Source organism: Mercenaria mercenaria, chromosome 9 (genome assembly GCF_021730395.1).
Source record: "Mercenaria mercenaria strain notata chromosome 9, MADL_Memer_1, whole genome shotgun sequence".
In the NCBI taxonomy this organism is placed as follows: domain Eukaryota; kingdom Metazoa; phylum Mollusca; class Bivalvia; order Venerida; family Veneridae; genus Mercenaria; species Mercenaria mercenaria.
This window is the reverse complement of record NC_069369.1, coordinates 50310519-50315971: the sequence shown is the minus strand read 5'-3', so window position 1 is coordinate 50315971 and position 5453 is coordinate 50310519.

Below are 5453 nucleotides of genomic sequence, written 5' to 3'. Positions count from 1 at the left end.
GTCTATTTGTTATCAATAATATATCATCAGGTTTTATTGAAATATTTTCAGCAACATGAATATATATTTGCTTTACGATTTTTGTTTGTTTGAATGCTATGGTTTAGCGTCGACCTAACAATTGTTAGAATGGAAGAAGATTTTTTTAAGTCTAAAGATATTACTTCAGGTTCTGACACGTTACTAGGCAGAATCACAGACCGACTGAGAATAAATGCAGTGTCTTCTAAAGAATAAATTTTTATGTATAAAAGTAAAGGAATGGTCCCATGAGACCCTCTGAATCATTTCAATAAAAGTATTTTCCCTTATCATTCAGAAACAGAAATTACGCATTCATTGTTGATAGACCGTCAGCAAACTATTCAAATTATTGCCTTGCAACAAAAGAAGAAGTGAATGTTTTTGTCCGTTTTTCCATGTTACTGTCATACGAAATATATATTTTATTACCGGGTTAAATTGTTTTGCAGACAAATTGAATAGTATTTAGATCTATTTTTGACGGACAACCAGTTTAGTATTGATTCAGACTCATAAACAATCGAACAGAAACAAAAACGGTTAACACAATTTAAAAGGCCATAATTCTCGTCTGGAAGAATCAATTTGTTGTACCTTTTAAGGAAAATTAGAATTCAAACATATCAATTTGCTGGCTATAACACAGCAGAAACAGGACTAATATAGCGTTCCCTATCATTATAGGGACACGCCCATTCTTTGTACTGTCCAAATGTGCATTTAAATTTATACGTTTATTGTCGACTGGCTATTACATAGCGGGCTTTATTGTTCACTAATGGGCGTTCCACGACCGGTTGGTGTATTCCCACAAATGCGCCAAAACCTGTAATTTGAACATATTAGGGTCGATTAGTTAGGGACCGTCGAGCTGTGGGTTAAAGGTCAAGTCCTATGTTACAAGAGCAGACGTTTTTGCTGCGGAGCATTGAAATAGGCCGCTCACACAGGCGGAAGGGAAGCAACTGCGATATGAAGTATCAATTGCATTGGATGAGCATGTTTTTATAAAGGGTTATAAATTCAGCGAAGTTTCGCTATGACATAAAATGCATAAGATAATGAATACTATATACGTAAATATATCAAAATATTTCCGGTAAGTCGTTTAAATTGAGAGTGTGCGTGTTTGAACAAACGTACCCTAAAGTAAAGTTCACCATTCGATTTTATTTATCAATTTGTCGCTACATCACATTAACCAGCCGCGAAGTTACCTCTCAGACTAGGATACTGTTTATCAGTTTCATACCCGATAACTCATCTTGTTCAGATACTTGGCCCATATATACCTTTGAGGGACTGGATTAAATTTCATCATAATATGAACATCTGAACATAAGCTTTTGTTTCTAAACTATTTCTAAAAATGCGAAATCTAGATAAATTTACGCCTGAGCCAGGAATCGAACCCGGGCCGCCGCGGCAATAATATCTTTCATGCGTTCTTTATCAGTACACTACGGAGGAATACGTACTTAACGGTCTTTAAATATAAAGTTATAAAGAAGGCTTTGAAACTTAGTTACTGGCAGATGATATGTTAGGAAAATATATAAATAGTCGTTTTTACTAATTTTTCCATTCACAATTGAAAAGCGTTTGTAACGGGGTACCGGAGGTAACGCCTCAATAATGAAGCGTTATATTTAACGACCAGTAGTACGTTTTCCTCCGTGGTGTACTGGACAAGAACGCGGGGATATTTTTTACTGCCGCGGCGGTCCGGGATTCGATTCCCGACTCGGGCATGTTTTTTTTTCTTGATTTGGCATTTTTAAAATGGTTAAGAAACATGAACTCATGTTCTACTGTTCATGACAGTATGACCAAACTTCAATTCTTTAAAAAACAACAAAATCCCATCATTTTTAACCAGAATCTTGAGGTCAATATGCCAAAATAATACCATATAAGTTATACGAAAACTTTAATTCTAGACTTAACACTGTTCTATTCAATTGTTGTATGCAATATTCTGTTTGTGTCTGGTTAGTAATTACAATCACGTCAACCTGTGACATGCACAGATATTTGATAAGTTCAAAATTATTATAATAAACTTAGAATTTTAACGACAGTTGATTAATTCATTTTATTTCAACCGGGTATGCATTATTTCTTACAACGTACTCTACTGTAATTAATTCAGCGTAATGCCTTTTATGTAGAATGACATCTGCTATCACATTTTGAACCCACACAAGCTTGTTATTGTCGTCTGCCAGAAAAAAAAACTAATTCAGTACCTTTTTTGCGTAATTATATTTTTCTATAGAAAATGATTAAATATATCTTCATGTCATCAAGATAAATAAAAACTGTCCTAATTATTGTTATTAATATGTTAAGATCATGGTGCAACAAGCGCTCTATTATCTAAAATTTATCGCACGAGATCGTCTTTCAAGCGATTGCCAATGCCAAATCAATCTAGACTAAATAAAATGTATTAGAGCCAACTCCATTTTCATTCGAAAGTGTCCCAGTTATGATGCGACGATCTCTTTTGCAACTTGACTGGCACCAGATATTACCACCATTTTGGAGTTATTAATTTGACAGTGCAGGGGAGAAAACTATACTGACTGGTGACGTAAGCAGAACTATTTTACCGACGTCCTTTGAGGTCAAGTATTTATGTCTATTGACCAGTAAACCATTCAGTAGTGTTTTATTACATGACATCAAAAATAAATTTTCACAGATTTGGTTTTAATTCAGCCCAGCAGACGTGTGTTGAATACAGACGGGTTATATAGAATTAAGTTTGGACCGTTGGCTCGTTTAATGAGTCATATGATAATTAAAGTCTCCAAATGAGCAGTCAATAAGAGAAATGGAGGTAAACAGTGGTTTCTTTGAAAAAAATAAAATTGCCCAGCATTAGCTCTTGTGAAAGATTTCAAACACAATAAATCTTTGCAGTCAATGGCGTTCGAGCCATGACACATTATGATTCATTTCCAAATGAAAGTTGAAGACCTTTAAGGTAGCAATCCTGCACAAAGTTTGGGGAAAATACAAGCAATACTTTTTATTTCCAACATTTTACCACTGATATATTTTATTTTTATAAATTGCAATTATTATATCATTGATATATCTAAATATAGATCTGCGATGTTATTGTCAATTTTATTTAAACCAAATACATGTCAGTAAAATATGTTCACTTGCCGGAAGGCATTGGCATTTTTATTAACATTTCAGCGGCCCTAAAATAACTCTTTGGTCAGATTTACTTATCTGTCACCTCTTGACAGTAATCATTCCAAGGAAAGTAACTAAAGCAAGTCAGACTGGTCAATGGGAAAGAACTCCAAATTCAGTAAGATCATAAAGTATTTAGGGATAGTCAAATTTATGGTTAAAAGTACTGGTCGCTTGGGCGAAAGGGAAGCAACTACGACATAAATTATAATTGACTCACAACATGTTATTCGGCAGTTTAAGTCAGATTATGATTACTAAATAATCATATTTTAACAAAGATGTATACATTCAGCGCTGTCTCGACTCCTAATAATAAGTGTATCATAAAAATATAGTATACTATATTATAAGGTAAAAACATTGATACATTTACTTTAAGTCGTGAAACGTAAGACCAAACCTATTTTAAATTACAGCAGCAGTAACCATTTTCTGATTTTTTTCAATAAAACTTTTAGTTGACATTTGATAAAGTCCTTCTTAGTAAAAAATGTTTTATCATGCAGCTGAATATCTTTTCTGCGACTGACCTTCAATTTCGTACATTCGGACACACTTCACCTCTAGTCTCAGATCTTAACCCTTATATACCTACACAATTCTTTTAGCTGTCAAATAAAAATCTATAAGAATATCTTTCGGTTCGGAAGCATGGAATGGAACCAAGCGAATTTATAATAGCAGCCTTGGTTTAACTGTGTCTGTTTATGAGAGGTAATGAAAAGTTCAACACCTCTCACGACCCCATAACACCGACTTATATACATATATATTAAAAAAAACAACATGATCCCAAACGACCAGAAAGTATTACAGCACTGGGTTCAAGTACGGGGAGACTTATTACGGCCGCAACATACGTCGCTTTAAGACTTTTGTTGTGGGTAATCAGTGAAAACCCTTTGGAATACAACTAACATATCATTCTACGGAAAAGTCATAAAAAATTGTTTTCAACTGTACTGTTCAGAAAAATGTTCTATTGTTCTAACACGACCGGTTCCGTTTTCCTATTAAACAAAGAAGGTTGAAAACTGTGTTATTTTACAAAAATTCAGTGTTCTGACGTCACAATTATTACGTCATAGCGTCAAAAGCTTTAGCGGCGATCTGGAAAAGAAACCAATAGAACACAGGCAAATATATAATAGATGTCGTCAAGGAGGTACTTTAAAATTCTTGGTAACGTGTTTGAATCGAAGTAATATATCTCATTTAGTGATTTGCTCTTGAATAAAATCATTGTTTTGAGTTCAGAAGCGAAGGAATTATATGACGAGGGCGCATCACTGAATGACTCGATTGAGATATATTATTTCTTAATTTTATTTGTGTCTGTTTAGTAATTACAATCACGTCCACCTGTGACAAGTGTCGATATTTGAAAAACAAAAAACTTGGAATTTTCACATCGGTGGATTAATCTATTTTATTTCAACCAACCATTGCATTATTTCATACAACGTACTCTACCGAAATTAATTCAGTGCAATGTCTTTTATATAGAGTGAATGACATATGCTATCACAATTTAATTTCACACAAGATTGTTATTGTCGTCTGCCAGAATTTTTTTTTTATCCCGGAACTATTTTTTCATGTAATTATATTTTTCCACAAAAGATGATAAAATATACCAGCATGTCAAAAAGACAATAAAAGCTGTCCCAATTATTGTGATTAATATGTTCGGATCAGGGTGTAACAAGCGCTCTATTATCTATAATTTACCGCACGAGATAGTCTTTCAAGCGCTTGCCAATGCCTTATTAAACAAAGTTAAAAGGAAATGCCGTATTGTCAATATGAACAATTCTGCTTTAATTTCAGTTGTAGTACGAGTTTCTCTTTTGAAAATTGTACATGTACCAGTTTTGGGATGAGGACTATGTGCACAACACATAGGTACCACTATGTTGACTTTGCGTGACAGTAGTGCGTCAGTGCAGGGGAAGAAACTACAACTGTCCTCTCTCTTACAGCAATTTGCATTACTCTTCTTAAAAAAAGAGAAGATAAATTTTTAAAGATATAGGGACAAGAGAAAGTTACATATAAATGATTTTAAAGTATCCATCCATTGGTTTAAATCATTACCAAAGGGCTTTTCAAGTATAGCAGTGTCGAGGCGATTCATTTCAAAATTCCACGATACGTTGAGGTAAAGAGTTAGTCAACAGTGAGGAACATAAAATGCTGTTTTATAAATGATT